The 12,028-nt window shown below is 36.5% G+C and overlaps 1 protein-coding gene across 1 annotated transcript in view; it reads left to right on the forward strand.

Annotated features, from left to right (window-relative positions):
• LOC148949834 (RAS guanyl-releasing protein 2-A-like) overlaps positions 1-12,028 on the forward strand; it is a 290,916-nt gene that overhangs the window by 23,302 nt on the left and 255,586 nt on the right. The window lies entirely within an intron of this gene.

Genomic DNA, 12,028 nt, shown 5'->3' on the forward strand with positions numbered 1-12,028 from the left:
GGTTGTCTGTTCAACATAGTTGAAAAATCCAGTAACTGTGCCTTCAGGGGTAACATGGCCCCCCGTAGCCCTTACAGAGAGGCCTGTAAGTTATAAAATTTGCTCGTTGTTTACGGATAGTATTTGTTATTGGGAAGTAGAAAGACGTTTCTTTTTTGGGGGGGGGATTTTGTGCATAGGGTGGGCTTCCATAAAGAGAGTTTTCTGTGATGGGGGAGAATTTTCCGGCGGTGAACTTTCCAGGAGAAATTTTACACAGAGGGATTAGACAGAATTCCTATACAAAATTCTTTTTATTTATCTTACTTTCTCTTTGCCAACTCAATTTTGCATGAGGAGATATTCCGGGGGAATTATCCAGCTGCTATTTTCAGCGTTTTTGGATTTGCAGGGAAAAATTTCCATGGAAGAGAGGATTTCCGTAGTGATCGGGAAAACATTCTAATAAAGTCTTTTTCTAATGAAACTATGCTAAGGAGAATTCTTCAAGACAGATCGTCCGCAAGAAATTTTATGGTGGGGGGGGGGTCAGTGACGATGGAATTGTCCGGAGGGAATTATACAGGGGAATTTTACAGAGAGAATTTCAAGGGGGGTATTTTACGTGGGAGGAACATTCCACGGAGGAGTTTTTAGTGAGGGGAGGGAATTTTTCATGAAGGGAGTCAGATTTACCGGCATTATTTGAAGACGATCAAAACTTAAATAAATGAAAAAATTCAACTAAGAGTAAAGAGCAACATTAAAAATCAAAACGAACAGAAATTATTCCATAGGTCTATATGAGGGGTCTATACCTCGTTCTTTACGCTAAAGTTTGACTTTCTGTCCCAATTCTTTAAGAAGGACGCCCGAGACACGAAGGTCGTTTAGTTAGAATAATAAGCTTTTTTAAAAGTTCTTAAAAAAACAATTTGAGAATATGTTAAGCTATGAGAAAGTTTTAATTTAATAAAGAAAAATGTTATAAGTGTGTGTTTTTCTCCCAACCACTTCACATGAAAGGTCTGGTCGCGTAGAATCCGAAGAGTGCCAATTCAATTGTAAATTGAAAGTTCTAGTCTCTTCTTTAAGAGTCAGAGGATATTGAATTAAATTAAGAAAATTTCCTCACAAAACTATATTTTTGTATGATATAGGTGTCGATACTTCAATTTTTACGATCTCCTTCTACATTGGGACAAAAGTTGTTCAATTTTTAGGTTCAATTTTTGAAAGCAATGTTCAATACTTCTATACTTCATCTCTTAATATTGATAATACTTTACGTTCAATACATCAGTTTTTATGTTCTTCCTGTATGTTTATTGCCGTTCAGCTCCATCCCGCGGTAGTACAAGCTAAAAACTAGTAAGTTATACTATCAGATTTTAGGATAGGTCTATGCCTTAGACCTAACTCAGATTTGTGCTTGACATGATTTGGTCCTATTCGGTAATAAATTGACCTTTTCCACCATACAATGTAAAAATTGGCCATTTGCCGTGCGACAATCTCTTTTATCACTTATTCAGGGTACTATTACTTTACATATCCGTCTGAACCATCCCTCTTTCAATATTCTGCGATTATTGACAATGTCTCAACAAAACCAATACTGAAATAACGAAAAAAAGGAGTAAAAATGCATCCATGACCGCAATCAAACAGTTCGTGGTAACGAACTTTACGTAAGGAGCGACCCGGCTCAATAGTAACCAAAACTCTAAAAAACGGAATTTTGTTACCAATAGATACACCAAAAGAATAGGCTTTTTATGCAAATTTCAAATATATAAGTTTCATTAAGTTTAGTTTTACCCATCAAAGGTCACGAGCCTGAGAAAATTTTCCTGATATTTGAAAAAAGAGAAAACAGCCCCTAAAAGTCAAGTGACTCAATGAAAATCACACCATCAGATTTGGCATATCAGAGAGTCTTACTGTATAGGTTTTAAGTTCCAATCTGGAAAAATGTGGAATTTTGTATTTTTGACAGAAGAAAGATCACGGATTCGTGTTTATTTTATTTTTTCCCCTAGAGGTGATCATATCGACCCAGTGGTCCTAGAACATCAGGAAATGGCTCATTGGAACGAAACTTAAAAGTTCTAGTGCCCTTTTTAAGTAACCCAAAAATTTGAGGACAATTAGGCCCTCTCCCCGCTCCTTTTTCCCCAAAATCGTCCGATCAAAATTTTGAGATAACCCTTTTATTCATCATAATTGAAAGGCCCAATAACTTTGCCTTTGGGTATAAAATGACTTCCCCTCCCCACAAACCCAGGGGAAAGGTCTTTAAGTTATAAAATTTGCTCTTTGTTTGCGCATAGTATTTGTTATTGGGATGTAGGCATACATTTTCGGTTGGAGGGGGAGGGGGAGGGGAGACATTTTCTGCTTGGTGTTTTTTCACGGGAACATTTTCCATGGGGAGGGAAGTTTCTAGCGAGTAAATTTCTGGTGAAGTTATACACTAGGGGAATTTCCCAGAATTCTTATACAAAATTCTTTTTTTATATCTCTTGCTTTCTCTTTTCCGTCTTAGTTTTATACGCAGAGTGGTTAAGAGTAATTATCAGGGTAAATTTTCACCGGGATTGAATTGTATAGAGGATATATCCGTGGGGAGGAGGTTTCTCCGTGAAGGCGGGCCCAGATTTCCTAGCATTATTTAAAAAAACGATCAGAGATTAAATAAAAAAAAGTTTTTTCAACTGAAAGTAAAAAGCAACATTAAGACTTAAAACGAAAAGAAATTTTTACATATATTATTAGTATGAGCCCTGGGGGCTCTGTTTTTTTTTTCATCCTTAAATACATAATTTACAGAACTTTCAACTACGTTGAACAAAATGGCTATCTCAAAACTTTGATTGAATGTGTTTGGGGAAATGGTGGGCGTGAGAGGGGGTTAATTACTCTGTGCTCACTTTCAACTATTAAAAAGGGAAATTTCAATTTCTAATCAAATGAGCCCTTTTTGAAATTTCTACAACAACTTTCTATATAAAACTTATATGCCCACAGGGCACAACTTACAAACCTTGGACTGGGGGCTCTGATGGGGTTATCATCCTAAAAGACCTAATTTCCAGAACTTTTTTCGACTACGTTGAACAAAAAGGATATCTCAAAATTTTGATTGGATGTATTTGGGGAGATCGTGGGCATGAGAGGGGGTTAGTTGTTCTTCAACCACTTTCGACTATTAAAAGGGCACTAGCCTTTTCAATTTCCAATTGAATGAGCCCTTTTTGAAGTTTCTACACCATCACTTTCTATAAGAACCTTATATGCCCCCAGGGCATAAATAACAATCCTTGCCCTGAAGGTTGTGGGGGTGGAGTGGTTGTCATCCTTAAAGACCTAATTTCCAAACTTTCAACTACGCTGAATAAAATTGCTATCTAAAGATTTTGATTGGATGTGTTTGGGAAAAAGGTTGGCGTGAGAGGGAGGATAGTTGCCCTCAAATCGCTTTCGAGACTATTAAAAAGGGCACTAGCCCTTTGAATTTCCAATCAAATGAGCCCATTTTCAAGTTTCTACGACAAAGATTTCAATAAAAACTAATATGCCCCCAGGGTATAACTTATAACCCTTGCCCCTAAGACTATGGGGGGAGTGTTCTAATCAAAGGTATAATTTCCTGAAATTAAAACTGCGTGGAACAAAATGGCTATCTGAAAATTTTGATTGTATGTTTTTGGCGAAATGGTGGGCGTGGAAGCGGTGTTAGTTGTCTTCCAATCACTTTCGACTATTAAAAAGGGCACTTGCCATTTCAGTTTCAAATCGAATGAGCCCTTTTTGAAGATTCTACGACAACGCGTTCTTTAAAATCCGTATATGCACCAAGGGCATAAACTACAACCCTTGCTCTGAGGTCTGTGGGGGGGGGGTTGTCATCCTCAAAGACCTATCTAAAAATTTTGATTGGATGTGTTTGGGGAAAAGGTGGGCTTGAGAGGGGTGTTAGTTGCCCTCGAATCACTTCTGACTATTAAAAAGGGCGATAGACCTTAGAATTTCCAATTGAATGAGGCCTTTTTCAAGTTTTTACGACAAAGATTTCAATAAAAACGTAAATGCCCCCTGGACTTAACTTATAACTCTTGACCTATAAACTGTGGGGGGAGTGTCCTGTTCAAAGGTATAATTTCCTGAACTTTAAACTGCGTGGAATAAAATGGCTATCTCAAAATTTTGATTGGATGACTTTGGGGAAATGGTGGGCGTGGAAGGGGTGTTAGTTGCCCTCCAATCACTTTCGACTATTAAACAGGGCACTAGCCCTTTGAATTTCCAATCGAATGAGCCCCTTTTGAAGTTTCTACGACTAAGATTTCAATAAAAACCTTATATGCCCCCAGGGCATAACTTCAAAGCCTTAACCTGAGGGCTCTGGGGGAGTGTCATCCTCTTAGATATAATTTCCGGACCTATCTACTACTTAGAACATAGCAGATTTCTAAAAATTTTAATTGTATGTTTGTCGATGTATGGTGGGTGTGGAAGGGGTGTTAATGGCCTTTCGGTCAGTTTAGACTACTAAAAAGGGCTCAAGCCATTTCAATCTCCAATCAAATGAGCCCTTTTTGAAGTTTCTACGACAGCGCTATGAATACCTCATTTGGTCCCAGGGCATAACTTATAAACCTTGCCCTGAGGCCTGTTGGGGAGTTGTCATCCTCAAAGACCTAATTTCCAGAACTTTCAACAACGTCGAACAAAATGGCTATCTCAAAACTTTGATTGGATGTATCTGGGGAAAAGGTGGGCGTGAGAGGGGGACTAGTTGCCCTCCAATCACTTTCGACTATTAAAAAGGGCACTAGCCCTTTTTTTCAATCGAACAAGCTTTTTTTGAAGTTTCTACGACAACGCTTTCTATAAAAACCTTATATGCCCCCAGGGCATAACTTACAACGCTTACCCTGAAGGCTCTGGGGGAGTGTCCTCCTTAAAAACATAATTTCTATCTGGGAATCAACTACGCTGAACAAAATGTATGTCTCAAAAATTTTGATTGGATTTGTTTGGGGAAAAGGTGGGCGTGCGATGGGTATTAGTTGCCCTCCAATCACTTCCGACTATTAAAAAGGGCACTAGACCTTTGAATTTCCAATCGAATGAGCCCTTTTTCAAGTGTCTACGACAAAGATTTCAATAGAAACTTATATGCCCCCAGGGCATAACTTATAACTCTTGCCCTGAAGACTGTGGGAAGTGTCCTGCTCAAAGGTATAATTTCCTGAACTTTAAACTGCATGGAATAAAAAGGCTATCTCAAAATTTTGATTGGTCGACTTTGGGGAAAAGGGGGGCGTGGAAGGGGTGTTAGTTGGCTTCCAATCACTTTCGACTATTAAATAGGGCACTAGCCCTAGGAATTTCCAATCAAATGAGCCCCTTTTCAAGTTTCTACGACAAAGCTTTCAATAAAAGCCTTATATGCCCCCAGGGCATAACTTACAACCCTTACCCTGAGGGCTGGGTAAGCCCTCAAGTTATATATATATATATATATATATATATATATATATATATATATATATATATATATATATATATATATATATATATATAATTTTGATTGATGATTTCAAAATTTTGATTGGACGACTTTGGGGAAATGCCGGGCGTGGAAGGGGTGTTAGTTGCCTTCCAATAACTTTCGACTATTAAAAAGGGCACTAGCCCTAGAAATTTCCAATCGAATGAGCCCTTTTTCAAGTTTCTACAACAAAGCTTTCAATAAAAACCTTATATGCCCCCAGGGCATAACTTACAACCCTTACCCTGAGGGCTGTGGGGGAGTTTTATCCTCTTAGATATAATTTCTGGACCTTTCAACTACTTTGAACAAAATGGTTATCTCAAAATTTTGATTGGATGGGTTTGGATAAATGGTGGGCGTGGAAGGGGTGTTGGTTGCCTTCCAATAACTTTTGACTATTGAAAAGGGCAGTAGCCATTTCAATTTCCAATCACTTGAGCCCTTTTTGAAGTTTCTACGGCAGCGCTTTCTATGAATACCTTATTTGGTCCCAGGGCATAACTTATAATCTTTGCCCTGAGGGCTCTTGGGGGGTTGTCATCCTTAAATACCTAGTTTCCAGAACTTTCAACTACTCCGAACAAAATTTTGACTATTAAAAAGTGTACTAGCCCTTTTTTCCAGTCGAACGACCTTCTTTTGAAGTTTCTACGACAACACTTTCTATAAAAACCTTATACGCCCCCCGGGAATAACTTATAACCCTTGCCTTGAGGGCTGTGGGGGAGTTTCCTCCTCAAAAACATAATTTCTATCTGGGAATCAACTACTCTGAACAAAATGGCTATCTCAAAATTTTGATTGGACGTGTTTGGGAAATGGTGGGCTTGAGAGGGGTGTTAGTTGCCCTCGAATCACTCCCGACTATTCAAAAGGGCACTAGCCCTATGAATTTCCAATCGAATGAGCCCGTTTTCAAGTTTCTACGACAAAGCTTTCAATAAAAACCTTATATGCCCCCAGGGCATAACTTACAGCCCTTGCCCTGAGGGCTCTGGGGGAGTTTTATCCTCTTAGATATAATTTCTGGACCTTTCAACTATATATATATATATATATATATATATATATATATATATATATATATATATATATATATATATATATATATATATATATATATATATATATATATATATATATATATATATATATATATATATATATATATATATATATATATATATATATATATATATATATATATATATATATATATATATATATATATATATATATATATATATATAAAATTTTGATTGATGATCTCAAAATTTTGATTGGACGACTTTGGGGAAATGGTGGGCGTGGAAGGGGTGTTAGTTGCCTTCCAGTCACTTTCGACTATTAAAAAGGGTACTACCCGTTTCAGTTTCCAATCACATGAGCCCTTTTTGAAGTTTCTACGGCAGCGCTTTCTATGAATACCTTATTTGGTCCCAGGACATAACTTATAACCTTTGTCCTGAGGGCTCTTGAGGGTTGTCATCCTCAAATTCCTAGTTTCCAGAACTTTCAACTACGTTGAAAAAAATGGCTATCTCAAAATTTTGATGGGATGTTTTTGGGAAAATGGTAGGCGTGCGAGGGGGATTAGTTGCCCTACAATCACTTTCGACTATTAAAAACGGTACTAGCCCTTTTTTCCAATCGAACGAGCTTTTTTTGAAGTTTTTGCGACAACGCTTTCTATATAAACCTTATATTTCCCCGGGAATAACTTACAACCATTGCCCTGAGGGCTGTGGGGGAGTGTCCTCCTCAAAAACATAATTTCTATCTGGGAATCAACTACGCTGAACAAAATGGCTGTCTCAAAATTTTGATTGGATGTGTTTGGGGAAATGGTGGGCGTGAGAGGGGGATTAGTTGCCCTCCAATCACTTTCGACTATTAAAAAGGGCACTAGCCATTCTAATTTCCAATCGAATGAGCCCTTGTCGAAGTTTCTAAGACAGCTTCTTTGATACGAAATGCCCTGATATGGAAAAAAACAAAATAAAAAAACAAGTAATACGTTTTTCCAACATCGTTCTTTACTTAGGCAGCGCGAATGCGCTGCCTATCAAAAAGGGTAATTTCAATTTCCAATCAAATGAGCCCTTTTTGGAAATTTTTACAAAAACTTTCTACATAAACCGTATATGCCCCCAGGGCATAACTTACAACCCTTGCACTGAGAGCTCTGAGGGGGTTATCATCCTAAAAGACCTAATTCCCAGAACTTTCAACTACGTGGAACAAAACAGATATCTCAAAATTTTGATTAGATGCGTCTGGGAAAATGGTGGGCGTGAGAGGGGCGTTAGTCGTTATCCAATCACTTTCAACTATTAAAAAAAGCACTAGCCCTTCAATTTCTAATTGAATGAGTGCTTTTGAAGTTTCTACGAAAACGCATTCAATAAAAACTTTATATGCCCCCATTGCATAACTTACAACCCTTGCCCTGAGGGCTGTGGGGGGAGGGGTTGTCATCCTTAAAAACCTAATTTCCCAAACTTTAAACTACGTTGAATAAAATATCTATCTAAAAATTTTGATTGGATGTGTTTTGGATTGGGTGAGCATGAAAGGGGGGTTAGTTGCCTTCCAATCACTTTCGACTATTAAAAAGGGCCCTATATATATATATATATATATATATATATATATATATATATATATATATATATATATATATATATATATATATATATATATATATATATATATATATATATATATATATATATATATATATATATATATATATATATATATATATATATATATATATATATCTTATATATATATATATATATATATATATATATATATATATATATATATATATATATATATATATATATATATATATATATATATATATATATATATATATATACATATATATATATATATATATATATATATATATATATATATATATATATATATATATATATATATATATATATATATATATATATATATATATATATATATATATATATATATATATATATATATATATATATATATATTTATATATATAGTGCCCTTTTTAATAGTCGAAAGTGATTGGAAGGCAACTAACCCCCCTTTCATGCTCACCATATCCAAAAACACATCCAATCAAAATTTTTAGATATATATTTTATTCAACGTAGTTGACAGTTCTGGAAATTGGGTCTTTAAGGATGACAACCCCTCCCCCCACAGCCCTCAGGGCAAGGGTTGTAAGTTATGCAATGGGGGGAAATAAAGTTTTTATTGAAAGCGTTTTCGTAGAAGCTTCAAAAGCACTCATTCAATTAAAAATTGAAGGGCTAGTGCTTTTTTTTAATAGTTGAAAGTGATTGGATAGCGACTAACGCCCCTCCACGCCCACCATTTTCCCAGACGCATCTAATCAAAATTTTGAGGTATCTGTTTTGTTCAACGTAGTTGAAAGTCCTGGGAATTAGGTCTTTTAGGATGATAACCCCAGAAAGTCAAGAGAAAGTCAAACTTTAGCGTAAAGAGCGAGGCGTTGAGGAGGGGATATCCCCTTTCATATACGGAATAATTTCTGTTCGTTTTAAGTTTTAACGTCGTTCCTTACTTTCAGTTAAAAAATCTTTTTTTTTAATTTAATTTTTGAACGTTTTTGAATTGATGCAGGTTTTGTTTTTGGCTCACCGTACATCAATAATCAAAACAAAATTTGCATATTAATTTTACTTTTATTTGGTTAAATGGCTTTCTCGAAACTTGTTTAATTTTATTTACGAACGTTTTTACTAGTAATAAATATACGTAACTTACGAATTACCTTAAGTAACGAAATTCTATGTTCATATATTTTTAATACGTATATTAGGGGGTTCGCCCCCTAGTCAATACTTTGCTCTTTAAGCTAAAGTTCGAGTTTTATTCCAATTCTTTAAAAATGACCCCAGAATCACATAAATAGCTCTTATAAAAGTACTAAAAAAATCTTTGGCTTAAAGAGCGAGGTATTGACAAGGGGGTGAACCCAATCATATACGTAATATTTTCGGTTCGTTTTAAGTTTTGATGTTGCTCCTTACTTTCAGTTGAAAAACTTGTTTTTTTTTATTTAATTTCTGATCTTTTTCTTTAATAATGATGGGAAATCCGGCGCCCCTTCATAATAATGTCCCTTCCCCCATGAAAACTTCCTCCATGGAAAGATCTTCCCATATAACCCCCGACCCCCCCCCCTCCCACCAGAAAAAATACCCCCTGAAAACGTCTGTATACTTCCCAATAACCAATACTATATGTTAACATTGGGTAAAGTTCATAACTTTCAGCCCTCTCTCTGGGGACTTCGGGGGATTAAGTCATCCTAAAAGACATAGTTATCATATTTTCGTCCATGCTGAAAAAAATTGCTATCTCAAAATTTTGATTGGGTCACTTTGGGGAAAAAATGAGCGTGGGGGGCCTAGTTGCCCTTCATTTTTTTGGTCACTAAAAAAGAGCACTAAAACTTTTAATTTACGTTCCAATGAGCCCTCCCACGATATTCTAGGACTACTGGGTCGATACGATCACCCCTGGGGAAAAAAACAAACAAATAAACACGCATCCGTGATCTTTCTTCTTGCAAAAAATGCAAAATTCCACATTTTTATACATAGGAGCTTGAAACCTCTACAGTAGGGTTCTCTTATACGCTGAAGATGATGGTGTGATTTTCATTAAGGTTTTATAGCTTTTAGGAGGTATTTCCCCCTTTTTTTTAAAATCAGCTATATTTTCTCTGGCGCGTAACTTTTGATGGGTAAGACTAAACTTGATAAAACTTACATATTTGAAATCAGTATTAAAGTCTGATTCTTTTGATGCATCTATTACTAAATATCAGTATATGTATATTAAACTGACAATGCACATTCATTAGTATTTTTTTCGTTTTGTATCGAAAAACCAAAAAAAAGAAAAAAAAATACAACTAACCCCCCTCTCACGCCCACCTTTTCCCCAAACACATCCAATCCAAATTTTTAGATAGCCATTTTTTCAACGTAGGTAAATGTTTTAGAAATGAAGTCTTTGAGGATGATAACCCCCTCAGAGCCCTCTGGGCAAGGGTTATAAGTTATGCCCCGGGGGCAAATAAGGTTTTTATAGAAAGCGCTGTCGTAGAAACTTCATGGCAATTGGCAATTAACCCCCCCCCCTTTTACGACCACCATTTCCCCAAATACATCCAATCAAAATTTTGAGATAGCCATTTTTTTCAACGTAGTTCAAAGGTCCGGAAATTATGTCTTTAGGAATGTTAACCCCCTCACAGCCCTCAAGTCAGGAGTTGTAAGTTATGCCCTGGGGCATATAAGGTTTTTATACAAAGTTTTGTCTTAGAAACTTCAAAAAGGGCTAATTCAATTGGAAATTGAAAGGGCTAGTGCTCTTTTTAATAGTCGGAAGTGATTGGTGGGCAACTAACCCCCCTTTCATGCTCACCATTTCCCCAAACACATCAAATCAAAAATTTTGAGATAGCAATTTTCTTCAACGTAGTTGAAAGTTCAGGAAATTTGATATTTGAGGATTACAACCCCCCCCCCCCCCCCCCAGCCCTTAGGGCATAGGGCAAGGGTTTTAAGTTATGCCCTGGGCCATATGAGGTTTTTATTGAAAGCGTTGTCGTAGAAACTTCAAGGGTTGTAAGTTAAGTCTGGAAATTATGTTTTTGAGGATGACGCTCCCCCCAAAGCCCTCAGTGCAAGGGTTATAAATTAAGTCCTGGGGGCATATAAGGTTTTTTTTTATAGAAACCGTTGTCGTATAAACTTAAAAAAATAATCATTCAATGGGATATTGAAACAACCAGTTCTCTTTTAAATTGTTGAAAGCGATTGGGTGGTAATTAACCCCCCTCTCACGACCACCATTTCCCCAAAAATATCCAATAAAAATTTTGAGATAGTCATTTTGTTCAACGTAGTTGAAAGGTCCGGAAATTATATCTTTGAGGATCGCAACCCTCTCACAGTCCCCACGTCAAGGGCTCTAGGCTATACCCTGAGGCACATAAGGTTTTTATAGAAAGCCTTGTGGTAGAAACTTCAAAAAGGGCTAGTTCAATTGGAAATCGAAAGGGTTAGTGCTCTTTTTAATAGTCGGAAGTGATTGGAGGGCAACTAATCCCCCTTTCATGCTCACCATTTCACACATCCAATGAAAATTTTGAGATAGCAATTTTCTTGAACGTAGTTAAAAGTTCTTGAAATTAGGTCTTTGAGGATGACAACCCCCCAGCCCTCAGGGCAAGTGTTGTAAGTTATGCCCTGGGGGAATATAAGGTTTATATTGATAACGTTATCGTAGAAACTTCAAAAGGGCTCATTTGATTGGAAAGTGCTTTTTTTAATAGTTGAAAGTGATTGGAGAGCAACTAATGCCCCTCTCACGCCCACCATTTCCCCAAACCCATCCAATAAAAGTTTCGAGATAGCCATTTTTCTTATCGTAGTTCAAAGTTCTGGA

This window comes from Artemia sp. Qi Xiang Cuo, chromosome 7, assembly GCF_049724085.1.
Source record: "Artemia sp. Qi Xiang Cuo chromosome 7, ASM4972408v1, whole genome shotgun sequence".
NCBI lineage: Eukaryota > Metazoa > Arthropoda > Branchiopoda > Anostraca > Artemiidae > Artemia > Artemia sp. Qi Xiang Cuo.